This window comes from Cygnus olor, chromosome 11 (assembly GCF_009769625.2).
Source record: "Cygnus olor isolate bCygOlo1 chromosome 11, bCygOlo1.pri.v2, whole genome shotgun sequence".
Lineage (NCBI taxonomy): Eukaryota > Metazoa > Chordata > Aves > Anseriformes > Anatidae > Cygnus > Cygnus olor.
In genome coordinates, this window is record NC_049179.1 from 12461522 (window position 1) to 12481744 (window position 20223).

Below are 20223 nucleotides of genomic sequence, written 5' to 3' on the forward strand. Positions count from 1 at the left end.
TTTCTTGATTGAGACACTAATATTTGGAAGCTTATTCTATGATAAATGGAACATGGCACTCATTCACACTCAGCTGCTGTGCTAACATGGAGAGAGAACCATGCAATATTTGAACTGTATACTGTAGTTTTGATTAAAGAAAAATTTTAGTATGAGTGAGTAATTTTGGTTATAAGTGATTTTGGAATGCTTATTACATTGAATACTTAATCTGATAGCAGAGAGGTCCTGGCAAAATTCTTGAACTCCAAGGGTCTACTCTTTCGGGTTGTAACTCTTTACAGTTTGGGATTGGTTAAGCAGTCACAATTTTAAGTGTCTTTTACATTCCTCCCAGTGCTTTTCTGGGCATGCTGTTGGGTTATAAATGCACGGGGAAAGCCCTAAGTCTCTAGGAAAGTAGTGAACAACACAGTTTAAGTACCTTACAATCTTCTTGAATACTCCCACTAGCAAAAGAAGAGAGAGGTGGGTGAAATCAGGCATTACAACAGATAAATCAATCAACTAGATTCCTTCCATGAAAAAACATGGGTTGGAAAAGTTTTTAGCTCAACTGGAGGAATCTTTAGTCGATCCTTCAGACAGCCAGATTGAAAGGAGCCTTAAACAAAGGAGTTGTCACAGCTAGAGCTTGCATATTGCCATTCTTGAGAAAAATCATGAGTGTATTGGAGCTAGGGGTCACCTGTTTGTGCGACTACTTGAGACTCATGAGGATGAAAGAACCTCAGCTTTTGCTGAGTGCTGCTTGTTCTTTGTTTCCACACAGGGGCAAGGGGAATAAGTATCTCCAATATAAATGAGAAACTGGACATCAGTTTCCTTCTCTTGCTTTATGCAGGTGGTGAATAACCGGAACTTGGCAATTTTGTGAGTAAAGAACCTCTCTTGATTAGACAGGTATTTCTTAAATGTCTGAAACCTTTTTTCATTTATAAACCTAGTGCTAGACAAGTACGATTTACACGTAAGGAACAGAAGCTTGTGGATCTGCTTAAACCTTCCACGGTGTGACTTGGCAACTGAACTGGAACTGGGAATTCAGGTGACTTTTCTCTTGGCCTTCATCGTATCAACTTAAGTTCTGTGGCAGGATATCTTGAAGTCTTATTCTTGTTTTAGGGTTTCTTCTTTCTATTTTAGTTTGGTTAAAAAGTCCTGTGTAGAGTTTTTCTGAGCTTCTTCCTAGTTTTCTTTGTAAGCAAAGGGGCACAAGCTGTTTTTATGAAAAGCTGAGGCCATCTCCACGGCCATAACTCAGGCTTCTTGGGATTTTGTGAAGGTGGGATCCAAAAAACTTGGAGAAAGATTGGTAGAATGTGGTGTAGAATCTCTAATTTTAGAACATGCACAGATATGTCTCAAATTTGCTAATATCTGTAATTTGCTTTTTTAGTACAGTCCTGAGAAGGAAAGCAGCGTGTTAACCTGAGATGTCTGTGCAGGCCTGGCTGACTTAACTGGTGCTCAGGAAAAAGTTTACATGCAACATAAAACATTTACATGTAAATACCATTTTGATGTAGCAGTATTTCTGAATTTTGGTCTCTATTTGATGTGGCTTGGTCATATTCTTCATTGTGAGTATGTGCTTTTTGATCTATTTTGTGCTTGTTTGGATCTACTGAAAAGTAGATAAGATAAAAATGAATATTAATTTTTATAGTTTCTATTAATACATTGAACTGAAAGGTTTGGAGGCACTGGTCTTTTACAGCTGTATCATTCCATGATTATAAAACTCTTGCAAAGCATGACTAACAGGAGGAGAAAATAGATACCATAAAGTGATGTGGTTTGGGCTGTTTGGCAGAGACTTTTCTGTTTCAACAGATGCTGTTTTCCTACAGGAGCTTTATTTATTTATTTTTAATTTATCTTTCCTCCCCCTCTACTCATTCCTCCTCCTTCGCTTCCTATTTTACCAGGGATCTAACTCCATAAACTCCCCTCCCCCTCATTGATTCTTTAGGGGAGTATTTTTATTATTGATTTACTTATTTTTACTGAAACCATTCATCTTCCTAAAGACTTGCTCATTCTGGAATTTGAACAAAAAAAAAAAAGGCAAAATTTCAGTTGTGTTTTCCTGTTTGCATTTTTGATGGCCATGTGAAAGGATTGTCATTCAGCCTTCAAAAAGTGGTATGTCTCATTGTTCTCCAGTGATATTCCTAGGTGCATTCCCTCCCCCGCCCCCCCCCCCCAAAAAAGCTGCTGGTCTAAAAGGCTAACAATAAATAATAATCTACACAGCATCAAAAATAGGCATTTGTCAAAAGAATCTGTAGCCTTTTTAAGCTCTGCTTTTCCTACATGTTCACAAACACGTTTGCTATCCCCTGGAAGGGAGGGGAATTCAGTAATGTTATTCTGCTTTTTGTGAAGTGGACACAAAGCACAGCTAAAATATGCATCTTCTCGAGAGGAATTACAAATGGGAGGCAGATTGATCATCATCACCAATTCAGTGCTGGCTTTTTTCCCATCTGTGGAGAGCTCTTTCCAGAATTTTCATATGGTTCTTTTACACTGTAATAAATTAAGTCAGGTAATGAATAAATCGCTCTTGTTTCATTGCTTTCTGAATGATTTATGCCAGTGTAAACTGCTACCCTGGAGTATAATGCCATTTGTTTTGCTGTAGCACAAGTCTTAAGAGGTCTTAAGTCTGGGGCTTCAGTGATGACTCCACGACAGTCATGAGCACCATTGTCCCCTCTGTCATATGTCCTGCAAGCAATAATTTCCTGCTCCCTCACACTTAGCCAAAAAAAAAAAAAAAAAAAAAAAAAAGCCCAGAAACTTAAGGTAAAAAGAAGGCTATGGAGGAGCAAAAGGAATTTTGGAGAGGGTTAGCATAGAATGGCCTCCTAACTAGGTGCACCCTGTGAATACAATTTGTTGCTGTATTGATGACTTCAAACAATTTGAAGAAGGGGGTGTTCAGCTGTCTTGTGATTGTAAGGAAATGGTTTGGAATGGTCACTGTGCAATGCAAGCTGAAGTGCTGTCCGCAGAGGAACTGTAAGAAGGTTGATAATGATGAAAAGGCAGGTTTAGTCATGATTAAAGAGGACTTAAACTCCATGGCAGCTTCAGGAGGTCCTCTCCTTTGCCACATGTGAAAGCAGCATAACTTTTTGGGCTAAATTTAATGCCTGAGTGCTCTGAGATCTTAATCCTACTTGGTGCAAAGGGGAGCATGCAAAGTCAACATCAGGCATGTAGGAGTAGGGACTGAGATGACATAAATAAATCATAGTTTGTGTAATACAAAACAGCAGTTTCTGGTTGCCTCTAACGTGTGTTTGAACATAAGTCCTTATTTTTTATTTTTCTAATGCTCTCCTTTACATGATGAGCTTGCAGCAATCCACCTAACTCCAAAGACTGATTTATTTGCTCAGTGACACAGATGTATCCAGAGCAACTGGTGCTGTAATATACTAACAGGTGATGGAGATGCTATGGAGCATACTTGAAGCTAATTGTTTGCTGTCTTTCTTCTCTTGTCATGGTAGCATTTACCTTTAGGAGGTCAGGAGAATGGCTCTTCAGAAAAAACTGGCATTGCTTCAGGGAGTGAGTGACTGACAGAAGGAGCTGTGTAAGTGGCAGCTGAAGCTGCACTTCCCCTGGAGACTAGGCACAGTATGTTCATGACAAGTGCTGCTATCACTAGTCTGGGGATTGAAAGCTGATCCTGTTCAGGAACCCAAGTCTTCTCCTTGTAATGTTGCTGTCGTGTAGTATGAACAGCTTAGGAAGGTTATTTTAAATTAACCTTCTTGTAATAAAACAATGTCTAGTCTGTTCCTATCACATCCAACATTGTAAGCATCAAGGTCAGTGAGTAATTCAACTGCAGTTGGTGTGAAAGGGAAAGGCTAGAGAATAAATGTAAAAAATGCTGTGAAAAACATCACATTGCACTTATATGGGTTCCTTTATAGTAACTATATTAATTACATAATCAGATTGCATTGTTCTCTACAAGTGCTCAATAATAAATAGTGTACAAGCACGCTGTATGAAAAGATAGGCTGTCCTGACAGGCAGAATGTAATTATCAGTCAGGGCATGCCTTCTGTGCCATCTTGCCTTTGTGATGGAAAGCATGAAGAAACAACCTCTGTAGCTTTTTCCTCTCTCTCTCTTGCTGTCCTGTGGATTTCATAGCAACTCCTTGACTGCAGCAGGCTTATCATTTAAGGGAGCGTGGTGCATTCCCAGCAGCAGCAATTCCCTGGGTTCCAGTTTACTGACTGCATTGAAAGCAGTTCTGTGTAACCTTGTTAAGCCCTTTCTGCTGGGACCCAGCAGTGAATCATGACTTCTGTTGAATCTTTGCTGCTGGGACAGGTGGAGTCTACAGAACTAAACAGTATCTGTGTGCAAGGATCTTTGAAGAGATGTTCTGAGATCCCCAGACTGCGTGAGAGTGGGAGGCCCAGGGTCACGGAATTACAGAGCTTACTCTCCTCTTGTGTAGGAGAACGCTGTAAGGGAAACTAAAATTTTCTTTCTAATGGTTCTCTTTCAGTTGAGCACCCCCAAAGCTGAATATTGCTAGGAGCATGAAGCTTGGGCTGGAAGAGTTTAGGCCTTAGGAGAGGGAAATAGGTAACTGTCCTGCTTTCTGATAGCCGCCGGTTGTTGCTGAGCTTATCAACACCATTTCTTCCAAGCCAAACAGAAGCTGCTAAAACAGTGCTTGACAAAGGAAAATATTTAACTGTGTAGACAAGAGAGGTGGTGACTGACATACTGGACTCTGCAAGCTCCAGAACAAAAGCAGGTAACTTATTTCTCTGAACAGAAAGCTATAGATTTCCTCATAGCTAACTGAAAAAATTGGCAAATGGCTACATCTCTGAACATATCTGAAGGGTGAAGTAACTTTAAGGTTCCCTTGCTTTTGTTGTATAAACAGTTTTAGTATTGATATTAGCAGTTTGAACTCGAGCAATGTCATTGTCATATGATGTGTGATTCACTCGTAGACAATCAAGAGAGAAGTTACCCAGTTCATACTTTTGGCCATGTTAACCCAGAGACAGTATTTCCATTTAGCAGGCAGCCAAAGGAAAACAGAGACCAAAGAGCTGGAATTCAGTGAAGCTGGATATTAGCTTTAACCTGGGCTGGGAGAAAAGTGAAAGAACAACAAGGAACTGTTTGAAGAAAATCATGCACCCTCCCAGTTGCACTGTTAGCAAATTTCAGACAGCCTTCGGTATTCTATGTGACTGGCATGGCATTTGCATTAGTGTGGTAAGTTGCCTCTGTGGAAGATATGCCCTTCTTTGTGACCGATTACATGGAAGTGTGGTGTGTAATACAGCCTAACTTTCAGTTTTAGTACATATAGATTGAGGTTTAGGGCCAAATCTCATTTGGGTAAATCATTGTGGTTTCTGTGACTTCAGTGAGTCCTGTTTTGATTTCTGCCAGATGAGGAGCTGGTTTTTGTGCCACTTTAATTTTGTTCTTGACTTGCAAAGTAACAGGTATTTGTGGTGATGATAGCAGAGCCTTTTGTATTTATAGTTTTTTTTTTTTTTTTTTTTTTTTTACTGGAGAGCAGCAATATGTCTGCAGGCCTGTGAGCACTCCTGTAAATAACAAGCTGCTGTGCATAAGGAGAATGTTATTGTTGCCAGCTGCATGTTTTTATGACAAATCTTGTGATATTTTGTTTTTCCTGAAAACCTCAGGTCTTGCATTCATCAGAATCTCTGTTTTCATTAAAAAAAAAAAAAAAAAGTTTCCAGCTTGAATTTGCATCAAATTAGAGGAGAACATGAAAATGTTTGCAGATTCACCATGATGGCAGAAAAAACCAAATGCATACAGAACCCCCCAAATATAGTATTTTGCTTTAAAAGCAACAAGCAAAAAGTCCCAAACCACTAAGCAAATGAAGACCTGTGGTTTTGAAGGACAGACTCTTAATGTCTGTGTTGTGGTCTTTACTATAACTGTAAAAGTGACTTTTGTAATACTTTTTATAAAACGATTTATTTATTTATTTATATTTCATTACAGATAAGCTTTTTGCAAAATCCTTCTTAAAAAGAAAAGATGTTGAATCCTTTTGAAACATTGGTCACTTTATAAAACAGAGAACTGCTAATAGTCCCTGAACAGATGCCTTTTTCCTTAGATTTAATTCTTGATTTGAGTCTGCATGTTCCAGAGCAGAAGGGCTGGAGGCTGACAGTAATCTTGTGCTAAAATATTGAGCCGTGGGGGTAGGGAGGGGAATGAGAGCCTTGGTTCTTTACTCCTTGTAGTATGTCTGCCTGAGTTATTCCTGCTTTTTTCAGGGTAAATGTTCAAAGATAGTTGATTGTTTATTTTTTATACCTTGGGTTTTCTTTTATAGGACTTCAGGAAACAAAAAAGCACAGCACCACAACTCCTTTAGCCTCTTGCTTGCCTCAGAGCAGACAAAACAAGCATGTTTGTACTGTGCTGTTACTGGAGAAGTCAGTGCGAATTCTGTGAATCCAAGTGCTTAAGCTAAATCTTTGGGTGACTGAGGCAAGTGATACTGAATGAACCTACAAAATGGGCTGGAGCTTCCTTCTTTCACTGGTTCTTATGAATCAGCCTTTCTTTGCTCAGTAAGAGAGAAAAAAGACTTGATACTTCAGTCTTGCACAATACCATCATCCAGCATTTCAACATAAGTGACAAAATGACAAATTATCTTTGATATATTAGATGTAAAAATCTATTGAAATTGAATATTTCAGATCAGCTTTAACCATCCTGAATAAGTAATGAAGGCAACAATTACAGTGTGAGCTTTTCGCTCTGCATCTGTTGACAATAAATTCTGTTGTAGGTGCAGCAGTAATCAGGGACAGAAGATAGAGAGATGGTTACTGGAGAAATGGGCAAAATTTAATTTTGAAAATTGTGCAACCAGAAGTAACATTATGGCAGAGAAAATAGAATTTGGAAGATTCAAAGGCCTTGCTATAACAAATATTATTTTGGAAGGGTTGATGGAGTTGTTACAGAAAAGGTTTGCAAAAATGATTTCCTGATAGAGATTGAGATCCTGCAACTTTTGTTATTTCCAAATCAAAGGATATTTTCCATAACTTCAAGCTACTTTGATTTTATTATTCCCTAGAAAACATTTCTGTTTTAGATTCATGACAATGTAAGAGGTAACTGTGGATTTAAACAAATCTTTTGAATCATAGGTGTAATTTCAGTGTTTCAAAGCAAAGCTGGAGGACTTCCCCTGTTGTGGCATGTTCTTCTTCTGACGCTGTGTCAAACCTCTTGGTGATGATATTTATCACTGGCTGAAAATGACACTCCTAAATAGCATCCTCCTTTTCCTTTGAGGTATAAAATAGGGGAGAATATCCCAGGAACTCATCAAGATATCAAAAAATGTATTTTCTCTTTTTGCTTGAGCCCTGGCAAATGTCTGTTTGAACACTGCATAATTTGCTGTACAATGTTTTTTAAAAAGCTAAATGCATACTTGTGGGAAGCGAAATGAATGATTGTGGCTTGTGCAGAGAGGAGGAACTGATGGCAAAATCTGGGTGTTTTTTTCTAGGCTGATTGCTCAGGGATGTATTATAATATCTAATCAGAAGTCATTACCGGGTTTATGCAGCATTAACTGATAAAGCCCTTCCCATACATAGACCTTGTTGTGTCCCTCAGGGCAGGATGGTTCTTCAGTGGACCACATTCCTGAGATCAACTGATAGGGCTGTGTGCATCATTCACCTTCACCCACACAGAGGATCTGCAAGGTGAGCAAACATTTAACTACATTGTGAGACAAGTCCAAAACTGCATTTCCACTAAGGAACAGCGTTGGTGTTGTGTTTTTTTTTATTGCTGGGTTTTATTTTTTTTTAATATTGTTTGTTTTTGTTTGTTTTTAGAGGTTATCCTTGCCTTCTGGAAGGAATGCCCCAGGGGCAACATATTGCGCAGAGGAGTTCTTTTCTCATGACAATCAGACTTCCAGCACGCCAGTATTAATCAGTAAGGAAGGACTTGATTTTAGAAACTCTCTAGGCTATACTGGGATATTGTGATGGCATCAGGTGGGAATAGCTGTGAATCATGCCTACCACCTAGAGGAGCATTCCCTCTAAACTCGGAATGCGTCACAAAATTTTGTCAAGCAAAAGTGTTAGAGTTTTGGTACAGGGCAAATGAAGGAGGATGAGTGTTGATGCTAAGTGATGCAGGAGTTCAGAGGTAGATCTAATTTTACTGATGTATATAAAAAGAAAATACTAAGTTAATAACTCCTTTTCTAAAGAATGTTTTGAAAACTGAGGAAGTCCTTCCCCACAGCTGTAAGATGCATTTAAAATCACCCAGCGGAACCAGTGATCTGTATTCATGTAAATGTGTTTTGATGTCCTCTTAGAAGTTTAAATGAAACACCCACATCCAGGAAGCGAGTTAGCTCATGTTGGGAACGCAACTGCAGTTCTTTATTAAACGGCCTATGTAGGACTCTTTTTCACTTCAGAAGCACTGAACTTTGGCAATTCATATTTATCTGAGATGAAAGAGGCAAGCTAAACAATTGAATGCTTATAACTTCTAAATAAGAGGAGACCTCATACATATTAACCATTTTTACAAACTGTCTTAATTTGAGAAAGTTGATGAACTGTTGGTTCTTGTTGCAGATGATTAGCATCACTCCCTGTTCTGGAGACAGTTTTTTCTTTTCACCACAGCACAACCACCACCTCCCTCCATGTCTATAGGAGAAACACAACCAATAGGATTCTGTGTAAATCACTCTGGGAGTAACAAAATGAGGATCTTTACTCAGCTAAGTGTAACTTGTGCAATTCTATTGTCTTGGTAGCTAACATTATTTAGCCAATGTTGTAGCTTTGTTAAGTCAATGAAACTAACTATTCTGCTTGAAGACCTATGAAATCAATAGGGGATTTTACTATTTAGACTGATTTGTATCTAACCAGCCTGTGGAATTTTAGTGCAAGGAAAAGATTTATTTTAAATCTTGCATAAAGGTTCAAAAGCAATCTTCCCTTTTCTAGTGAGTCCTATTATTTTGTTCCATGTAGGTACTAGTGCTTCTATTTGAAATGGAACCAAATGTACTTTCTGTTCAAATTTACATATGTTACATATTTTCTTTGTAATACTTTAGCAAAATAAATGGATCAGGACCCTTGCATAGTTAGCTTTTTCATGAGTGAAGCTCGAGAGCCAAATCTACAGCGCACTACTGTATTACGTTGGAAAAAGTGCTGCCTCAGTAGCTTTTATCTAATGCTTCAGCATAGTCTTTACGTGTAGGTTTGCTTGATTAGTGCTCCTTTGAGCAGACAGTAATGGAATGATCTCATTCTATTGTTAAGATAATTTGTCTTGGGGATTCTGACCTTCTTCACATTTCAATGACATCACCCTTTTACAGACTGTAAATCAGTAATGTTGACATCCTGGCCTTGCTAATAAAACCTGCAGAAATATACAACATGCTTATGTTAATATTGTTAGATATGCAACCACCTTAGCTGCTCAAAACAACATTTTAAAGATAATAAATTGGGATACATATAGCCACGTCTAATGTTTCTAACGTGCCTGTTATATGCCACTCTAACCGGTGTGGCACAAACATCCAGTAACGTAGGCGTTTTCCTTTTAATTTTGTGATCAAATAGCTTTATTAATTAGCCTGAGACACAGCAGCAAAGATAAACTCTTCTCCACAATCACCAACTTTTAAATTTCAGAAACATAGCAAAAATCAAATGTATCAGTTTACTTACAGCAAATGTCCTTCATTATAAAGAAAGCCAATCGTATGTGAACCACCAAACAGGTTTTTCTCATTTAACACCACATGTTTTCAGTAGAGCTTCTTGCAAATGGTTCTTTCAAAATACTTCTGAATGGTGCATAGCAGTTTCTTTAGTAATACTTTCATGTAGTCATCCAGGGTATTGCAAGTAGTGAAGAACTCCAATTTCTCTGAGTCTGAAGAACTGATTTTTCCTGCCACAGCCTGTAACTGGGTTGAAGCAAAGAAAGCCTCTTTCCTTTGTTGGTCCTTCCCTGTGCTGGCCTGCATGTATTTTGTCTTCAGAGCGTTACTGCTTTTCCTCTGTTATTGGTCTTAAAATTTAGTGCCTAATTAATGCCTCATATAACTGTGCTAAAATCAACCAAATCAAAGCAGTATCTTCACATTGATTTGCATACGGTAACTTTTACTCTTTCTCCTGCTTTTTCAGTTCCTGTTTTGTTGTAAGGCTTTTGACATGCAACAGGAAGAGAAAACTGTCCCTAGGAAGATATGACTGCAAGGTACCTATGCTGCTGGACAGTTTGGGAACTGGTGGAAGACCATAGATGCTACTTTTGACCATTTTTAGACTGACATCATTTGAGGCCGACATGTCCTTTTGGCTTATTAATGTGATCTGTGTCCTGTCCTAAATTAAAGGGAAAATGAACAAAAAAAAGGCTGCTTGGCAGTAGCTGCCAATGTGTACAGTGATGTGCAAATACAATTTCTGTGAAGTTCTTGTCTCTGGGATTAGTTTGCACGGGAAAAACAGAAGTTCATAAGCTCTGCATTTCTGTACAAAGCTAATTGCAGTTGAAATAACCTCATCTTCACTTCAAGTTATGTATCAGTTCCAGGTCCAGTGATTCTATAAATGTTTTTAAAACTTGCTGTACAGAAGTGAGGTTCACTTGTAGAAAAGATTAGGTTTGTCCCCTTTTCCTTTCCTCCTTCCAGCGTGTTCCTTTTTCTCTTTGCCTCTTTTGCTTTAATCCTTATTTTCCTGGGAAGCTCCAGAGCTGTTGAACATCCTGCAGTCTTCCTTGTGTTTTGCCTTTTCTTTCCAACAGCCAGTGCACACTGTTTCGATAGTTAGTTATTTAACAGTACTCCCCTGAGCTAAAACTAAACCTGAAATCATCATCCCACACTTCAGTGTCATTCTTCAAGTTTCTTGCTCAAAGAATTGTTTTCTACATAGGAGTCCATGGAGGTATATGTCATGTTAACTTTTTTTTTTTCTGTTTTAAAGGAAATGTCAGTAACAGCCAAGTTATTGACAGACAAGTGAGACTGTCCTCATATATCCAGACATTTCATTCAGAATTACATTTCATCTCACACCATGCGTTTAAAATGATCTATGCAGTTTCCGTTTCTTTGTGTACAGAATTATGGGCTGTAGACAGCGACTTCTGGGCCTTTTAGGAGCTGCTGATCAGAAGGTAAATGGGAGAGAAATATTCTGGAAAAAGGAACCCAACCGTAGTCTGTGTTGTGCTCTTTATGCATTTTTCCAGCTGGTTTTGCTTCTAACCTTTAACGTTCCTCATGGGACGCTGATGCAAATCCGCATTCACTTTTTTCTCTTTATGTATAATACACAAGACCTAAAGGAAAGCAATAATTGCAGTATTAGGAAATGTGGCTTGGTGTCCCTGTCCCAGTGTAAATGTGCACATTTAAATATGAATGAAAGTGGGCCAGCGTCGCTTGTAGCTGAGGCACAGACTGCCTGTTCTTTCTGGTTGAAGTACTGTATGTTGTCGGCTTTTTTTTTTTCCTTTGCTGAACAACACCTACCATATGGGCCTGAGCTTCAGCAGTCCAACTACTAAATTACAAACACTCTTTTGACTGTAAATTGAATGGAAAAGGATGACAGTTATTTCTTTCCTCCTGTGGCCCCACCACAAGAGCACCTGCAGTCAAAAGCTGGCATTCATGCTCTGAAAGGCACCACATGCTTCTATTGTTAGCTGAGCAGTATCTAACCTTGGCTTTGCTTACCCCGCTCCTATGCTCCTATCGCAGTGAGAAGATTACAAAGATAAGAGCCTCGCTTTTGAACACAAGCTCACTTAGAGACATGTCTCAGCACTTATCCACAGTATTTGTTTCCACTGAAGGAAGTGCAGCTACGCTTAGGAAGATGGCTATCTGTGGTATCCTTCACAGAGCAGTCTGTGACTTAGGCACGTTTACCTTATTTATTTTGAAGTTTGTTATGAAATTGTAACTGCTATCTCTGAAAGCTTCAAAGTAGCTGGTTCGGCTCACTTGCAGGATTGTCTGGTTTCCAGCCTGAATGCCAAAATAAAATGATTCTGTTTTTTACCGTGGAAAGGTAGTGCGGGGTGGTGACCATCTCTGCAATCCCCGGGGCAGGTTTGAACCAGAAGCCGCACAAAAGTGTGCAAAGAGGATTTGAGCAGGGAGAAACTGCTGATGTCTGAAGCAGTGGACTGGGCAATCCATGAAGAGAGACAGCTGCTAGGCCGAGAGAGGTTCCTCGTATTCCAGTCCGCAGGTGTACAGCTGAGCTGGGGAGCAGGCTGTGAGCGGCCTGCAGCTGCTGCTGTCAAGGGCCCACCAGCCCTTGTGTTCTAGGAAGGCTGGTGAATCTGTCATCTGCTACATCCTTAACTCTTCCTTTCCTAGATATGTATGTGTTGTTGTTGAACTAGTCACAATGTTTATTCAGTCTGCGATTTAAAATTATTGGAAGGAGTGGGTGACTTACTAATTAGGGCATTTTCTTTTATCTTCAGACGCCTAAAGCTATGCGGCTGGCTAAGGTATTAGTGTTTTGTTGAGTTCCCCAGTGGATTCATAGATGCATTACGCATTGCCTCATGTGTTTCATTCAAAGACTCCTTAAAGTTCAGTGCCTACAACCATAAACTCTGCTCTTGGATCACTAGAGGGTAGTCATTAGGTCAAGGCTGAGTGCACTGAAGAAAGTATCCAGTCCTAAGGAATTTATGAGGTGACCAAATAACATTCAGAATGTTAATTTACAGTTACTGCTTATGACTTAAAACTGTACCTATGGAGGCCTTAAATATTTCTGCCAACATTAAAGCCTCTAATAGTTAAACACAACCAAATAAGTCTAACATTAAGTCAGCTGTGCAATTCTGATAATTATCTGACAGCATATAACATCAAACAGGTCGTGGTATTTTTATACATCATACAGTACAGTTGCCCTTCTCCCCAAAAGTGAGCGTGGCTGTTCATTCTTGGTTTTTCTTCCAGCCCTGGACCTTCTTTTAGCATTCAGGTGTATAACTACCTTAACTACGTGTCTGGAAAGTAATTCCCTGTAGTTATTAAGCTCAGAATATGAAAATTAAATGTCTTTGGTGATTTTTTTTTTTTTTTAGTATATTCATTTGGGCCCTGTTTACCTATGGTCTATGGCAGTTTTGAACATTAATAGCCCAGGTTTCCATTACCTGTACCATTTACTAATATTAGTCTTCACTTCTTCTTTGTTTCTGATTCTAAACATTTTATAGATAGAGCAGGCATATGAAAAATGCTTGTTAATTTTCAGTAGCAACATCTAGGTTTTATTATTATTGTTGCTGGTTATTTTTGTATTATTTAAAACAGATTGTGGAAACATGCTGTGGCATAGCTGACAACTGGAAATCTTGTAAGCTGTTTCACAGCTAATGTTGCACCTCATCTCTCATGGTGAGCCTGCTTTTCACATCTTCTCTAGATTCTTCAAAAGTATTTAAATGTGGCACATCATCTAGGAAGACAAGTCCAAGTTTAGGATAGCAATACAATCGTTTATATTTAAGCTGTACTTATATTGCTAGCTTTTCAGTGTTTGCTTCCTGACAGTTTCCCATGAGAATCTCCAAAATGTCTTGACTGACAACACTCCATCTGTTTTTCTTCTATTGCCCTGTATAAAAACTCCTTTTTTGAATTATATGGGAGGTGCATTGTTGCAGAAATGTCTTCAGTGTTCATCTACATACTACTGTAGAGAGGATAGGGGATGGAGAGCAGGGAGAAAAGGTATGGGATTGTGCAGAGTCAAGTGTGTAAAGGAGAGTGTGAAAATGTTCTGATGTGGATAAAATGCACGTCTTCATTTCTGCTTTTCTCCAGCACCCACTGCCCCAGTCTGTTTCCACAGAATGGTTAAGGTTGGAAGGGACCTGGAGGTCCATCTTGTCCACCCCCCTGCTCCACCAGGGACACCCAGAGCAGGTTGCTCAGGACCAGCTGCGGTCAGGTTTTGAATATCTTAAAGACATCTCCCAAACAGATTTGTGCATGCACCTGCGAGTTCTTGCTAGAATGGCCAAAATCTTTCAGAAAGGAGATTTCTCCAAAGAGGCATTCTAAGACCTGTTGGACCACAGAAGGTTTTGCATGCCAGTTTTGCCTATAATTTAAAATTTCACTTAGAAGAAAAACCTGTGTGGAGTGGGGAGACAGAATTCCTAAATAAACAGCAAAAAATGTACATGTGAGGAGGAAAGCATGTATAAACGCAACATCTGTTGGCTTGATCACACCTACAAACAAGTTTCTCCTGTACAAAAACTTCTCAAACCTTAGAAATTCTCTGAAACATGCAGGTAGATTCAGAAATTCATACTCTGCTGGAATTAGGTGTTTGAAGAGTGATATTTGTTTCTTAAATACACTCTAGATGCAATATTATGAGGATGAATCCCATTCCTACCCTAGTGTCTTTGATAAACTCAGTGCGAGCTCTTATTAAGATATGCTCATTCTGGATTTGCGTTTGCTCAGAAGTGTTTTGGAGTTGCATTCATTTTTCATGAGTCATGTGTTACCATCGCTTACCTTAAGTCAAGCAGCTGCTTTTATATCCTGTTTTTCTGTCTTTGCTAGCTCTGTGCCTGGTATGGGACTTGTTGCTGCAGTCATTCTGCTTGGCATGCCAGTTACACAACAGAGAAAGGGATAAGGTGTTGCTTCTTTTGGACTGTGTGAAAGTGGTGCTGGCAGCACAGAGAGACTTGAGCTGAAGTAACTTTCTTCCTTTAGAAGAATAAAAATCTGAAAATAATAAAGATCTGTATTGCATCTAGAGGTAAGGTGAATTTTCTTCATAATCTAAAATATGAATCCTTGCTTCTTCCTCCTGAATTCTAGAAAATCTGATTTGCCTTTGATTATGGGTGGACTGAGATTTTTAAAGAAAAAAAAATTAAATGGGTGGTTTCTTTGATATGCTGAAAGAAAATAAATATATTCAAAGGGTTGAGTATTTAACCCCAGGGAAGAGCTAAAGAAAAGCTAGACAAATTCTTGTACTGATTTCATAAACCCCTTGAGGGACAGGTTCAGCAGAGTTTTCCCATTCACTTTACTGACACTTGGAGTAATCACAGAGTTCTGTAAGCTCCTGTCAGGGCTGGTCTGTGGAGAAGAGTTACACAGAAAGAGTCGTGCAATCACAGGAGCTGAAAGTCAGAAGGATACTGATGCATGCTCTGCTGTCGTGGGAAGGGGGGAAAAAACCCTAAAACCTCTAGCAAGTTACACCCACACTGACGATTCCCAGAAGGCTTTGCTTTTATTTCTGCTTGCTCTCAGGGAGGATTCTCCTGCCTTTCAATCATCAGCCTCTGAATAGTTTTCCTCTCTGCCTCCCAAAACAACTCTCAGGGAATTATAGCTAATAAGTGAGTAGCCCACAAAAGTCTATCACCTAGCAAAACTCTCTAGGATCTCCTATTTTAAACCAGATGTTACCTGCATCAGCCAACTCACAATGACAAATATTTCCCCAATATTTTTTTAAGGTGTAAAATACAATGCTGGAAGAAACACTAAGAGGTTAATGAAATCATTTGTATTCGCGGTCTGGCTGGCACAGTGCAACCCAGCCAGGCGCTATCCCTGACTTAATGCTTCAATAACCTCCTGCAGTTTTCTGTTATGAAACAGACCTGATCTTGGAAAAAAAGAGTGATTTGATAAAGATGATGGCATGGGAGGCTCTAACCCTCCACGTTTCATAATGGGATGTCAGTAACCTACCAGTGACACTGTTGTTTCCCTCAACTCTCTTCCCTTTGTGTTTACAGCATTTCTCCTGACAGCTGAGAAGGAACAAATTTCCAAGGGCTCTATTTTTTTTCAGAAGCACCCAGAAGTCTGGCACCTTAGCCTGACCCTGTAAGTCTGCAAAACTGTCCTGGAAATTAAATGGAAACAGACTCTCACTTGAGAGTCCAGCTCCCTCCTACTCCTGGTTGGGCCAGAAACACTGTGAGAACAGGCGATTTCCTACCAGCATTCTGGCACCTTCCTATCCAATCCCAGCCAAAACCAGAAAGTGTTTAAAAAAAAAATCTATAGGAAGTAGGTGGAGGGGAGAGCACTTGATATTTTTAAAAGCCAAATCTTTTCTGAGTTCTGAGAAGAGAGTTTGGGTCAGTTACTTCATCTGACTGGTTCTTCTACCCCTCTCCTAATCCCCGTGTTTACTGCAGAGCTTTGTGGCTTCCTTCTTCTGGTCCCCTTGGTTATCTGGGTTGGCATGGTGCCTGGGTTCTGCTTCCCTTCCTCCTCATGCACCTTCATGTCCCAGCCACTGTGTCCTGCAAAAGCAAGTCTTAATTCTTCACACACTTTTGGGGATATCCAGCTACTGAGGTGCACCCTTTGCAGACTGTTGTGCTCAACCCTCACTCCTTTGCCTTCAGTTTGGCCTGTGGTTTTTGGTTTCTCTTTTTTTTTACTTCTTTTTTGGCTTCCCTGAAGTGCATAAAGAGCTGCTGACAACCCATGGAAAACTCAGCAAAACATTCCATGCAGAGCTCCTGCTTGCCTTCCAGCATCCTTTCCTGTGCCACGTTCATTTTTATTAGGGGTAGCTGAGAAAACAGGATCATTGTGCTTTGGCTCATCTGCTCCTGCTGCTTCAGACAATGTGTAGGTCTGGACCTACCTGCTCCTATCGCAGCAGAACCAGATGGAGCGCAGTCTCCCATGCTTCCAGCCCAGCCTTTTAGCCCTGTGATTGTTTCTCTGGTTCCTCAGCAGGAACTTGCTCTTCAGTCAGCTGCACAAGCCAACTGCTTCTAGCTTTCCCTAGGTCTCCTTCTCTCTAAGCTAATCTTTCTAAGCTCAGCTCCGTCATTTTTGATTGTTCCACTATCTGCGGATCCCTTTCTCCATTGTCTGATCTGACAGGCAAGCTCCAATGTTTCAATACCCAGATTTCTGTTTGCCTGCTAGATAAGTAGTGATTTTATAGGGAGTTCGGGAGGATCGGCTAACATGAGCATGACTGGGTCCTGCCCAGCTCCTCAACTTGATCTGTGCTGTACTAACTCACGGGTAGTAGTAGGCACCTAATTGTAAGCCACAATGAAAGACACTTAGCAGCTCAGAGAAAAGTGATGTGACAAACTGAGCCCACCCTCTGTCAGGCTGCTTATGTGGCAAGCCTGGAGAAGAGGCTTCTGTCCTAGTTAAGGAATTTCAGATGATTGCTGGTCCATCTTTGATTAGGAGTGTTTGCTAAGATTTCTTTTAAATGCAACTGTCACAAGCAGATCAGTTTGGCTGTAGGCTGAGACAGCATGTGATGAACATTGTAGCCCACCCCTTTTTGAATACTACCAAGCATCCTTTTAAAGACCTTACACAGCATCTGTGTAGATCTGCTCCCATTAAAAGAAAGGAAATTTTACTATTGCGTAGGGTGAGCTCAACAAACTCAGAGTTTTGAAAATTTTTTCCCCAGTTTCTTGGAACCACATAAACTGTGCACCTACATGTGGATGCTTGCCTGTGCTGCGCAGCCATATGTCACTTGGGAACTTTGCTTTAAGGTACAGGTAACGCTTCCATAGTAACACAAAAAACATCCTGAAGGATGAGAAGCCAGTCTAAAGGTACACTGGGAATGATTTGAGAATGAGGAGCTTTTTCTTTGAAAGCCAGCTGAGTGTTTTAAATACCAAACTTGTAAGCAGGTGGCCTTGTCTGTGTTTCTTCCTACCTCACAATATCTGTTTCATGCACTGGAACTGGTCTTTGCACTCCAGGTTTCTTTACTATACTGGTAGAACCTACTTTATTCCATTATTAATAACTATGTTGGACTTCAGTTTGAAAACATTTTCTCTATGGACTCCCATCTCTCAGATTTCGTTCCAAACAGTTTTAAAGATTGCAGCCTCTGCAGGAGTCCCTACAAATCTTATGACTGGATCTTATGACAACAGCTTCTTCCATGTTGTTGATTAATCTTTGTTCTCCTGAAGGTTAAGAAGTTTGCACAAATAAGAAAGCCTTCTCTATTACTCAATAACCAGCCCAATTTACATCCCATCCCTAACAGTGGAAAATTTGACTGTTGAGGGCCAGAAGAATCTAACCGTGTTACCAAAGGCATTATGCAAGACTAAATGAAGTTACATTTTCTTCAGACTATTCAGATCTCTGCATAATTTACTTAGTAGTTTAATCATCTTTTTGAACAGTCCTTACTCTCGGAAAGGTCAGAAGTAGCCTAAAAATAGTCACCATTCTCTGACGGCTGCTTTGCTGGATATGAGATTTGATTCCCAACAGATACGATTTTTCACATGATGAAGCTGTAGTTATCCTGGCAATAATTAGCACCCTCATGGATGGTCTGATACAGAAATGCAAAGCCTGACTTTTTGCTTTCAGAAAATGCTATTACTATGGTAAGCTCTTTGGGGCAGGGACTGTCTCACATTATGAATGCTTCATACAACTGAATCTTGAATTGGTTGAGGCCTGAAGGCACAAATCTAATTCCAAGAATAGTATGATTGAATGGACGTGGAGACTAAGCAACTTTCTCAGTCCTAGACATGACGTCAGAGCAGGATCGAGGTGGAAGTGGGAGAACTTGTACTGTGCAGGCTATCTGCTGTTCGAATGGAAACAGGACTTCATTCTCTACGTTTATCAATGGGTCACTGTTAATGCTTACCCTCAGTCCTCTTAAAGTTTAAGATCTGTCTGAGTACAGGAATTGCTCTTAAAACCTTGAAATAGTCTACTTCCTCCTTTAAAATACCGACAAGAGAAAAGTTTTACTTCCTTTGATTCTGCAGTGAACGTTGTGGTGGCTGTTGGTTGTTAGTAGAGAGGGTACATGCAGTAACAAGTGCCAGGTGGTAAGGTCATTCCAAGCTTAGGATTAAGGCTTGAGAAGACATTAGGAGAGTCAGATCTGTTCACAGGAAATGAAGATTTTTTTCTATACTTGTTTTGACTAAAAGAATAAAATCCAATCTTATATAACTGTTTGTTTCTTGATCAGGACATGTAGGAGAAATGAAGACAGACCTGGCAGGCAACCTTATAAACATTAATCTTAAGAGTCAAATGCCAAGATGTTAACTGGATCCAGAAAAGTGATAAATATCTTTCTGCTTTTAAATTGAAGCATGGTTATTTGTTTTAGCCAAGTTCTTACCATTCACTCACTGCAAAGCAGCATTAGTAATGAGGAACTGAGATGGCCCGGAAACTCCCACTGTGCCCCCTCCAATCTTCTGTATCACTGCACCTCGAGGTCTTATTCTTTGAAGATCATTACTAATATCCTCACAGGCTGGAAGTTGCAATAATGTTTCTGATACTTATTATTTAACCTCCTCTTTCTAAAGCTGCTATTTCTTTCCCTTCCTCTTCCTTTGCACCCATCTTCATGTATGGTAGGAGGAAATCACGAAACCCACCTAACGCTTTTTTTATCCTGCACAGATGGGAAAGTTCATGCTTGACTCCATAAGCTGACCTGGTTGGTTCAGACACCTGGTCTGACAGCTATGCTGCCACCATCCAGTGGGCAAGGCAACTTTCAGACTGAAACTGGTCAGAGCCAACTGCTCGCTCATCCCTTCTGTTCCACCAGCACAGCTGTACTGGGACAAACCAGAGGTCTGCCTGGGCCAGCATCTTGTTTCTGATGGAGGCCAACCGTTTATATGTATATATAAACATATACATATAAGACAATAAGTTAAGTATGAACTGATTTTCCTCTGCTGAGTTTTCTGAGCCCCGTCATTGTCTTAAAATATGCTCTGTTCTTACAGTCTTCTAGCTCTTGTGTTTCCTTTGTATCTTCTGAACAGAAGGAAATGTTCTAATCTCCTCCAATAAGAGAGGATGTGCGACCAGAACAAATGTTTTAGACATAGATGAGTGTTTTGAGCAATTTGTGTTGTTGCTCTTCAGTAATTCCTGTTGAGCAGCTGGGGGAGCGGCTAGCACTGGTAGTCACACACCTGTAACAGAGATATCACTAGCCAGCAAGAGTAGCTGTATGAAAATAATTTGAGCATGAAGGGATAGATGTTTGCTGCTGAGAAGTGTCTCCATTA

General features: G+C 39.9%; 1 long non-coding RNA gene across 1 annotated transcript; it reads left to right on the forward strand.

Annotated features, from left to right (window-relative positions):
* The first annotated feature begins 7649 nt into the window (after window positions 1–7649).
* LOC121075872 lies at window positions 7650–10514 on the forward strand. The gene is made up of 4 exons (XR_005823204.1): window positions 7650–7796; window positions 7932–8034; window positions 8697–8858; window positions 10284–10514. It is a non-coding gene; the product is annotated as an uncharacterized LOC121075872 (long non-coding RNA).
* The last annotated feature ends 9709 nt before the right edge of the window (window positions 10515–20223 follow it).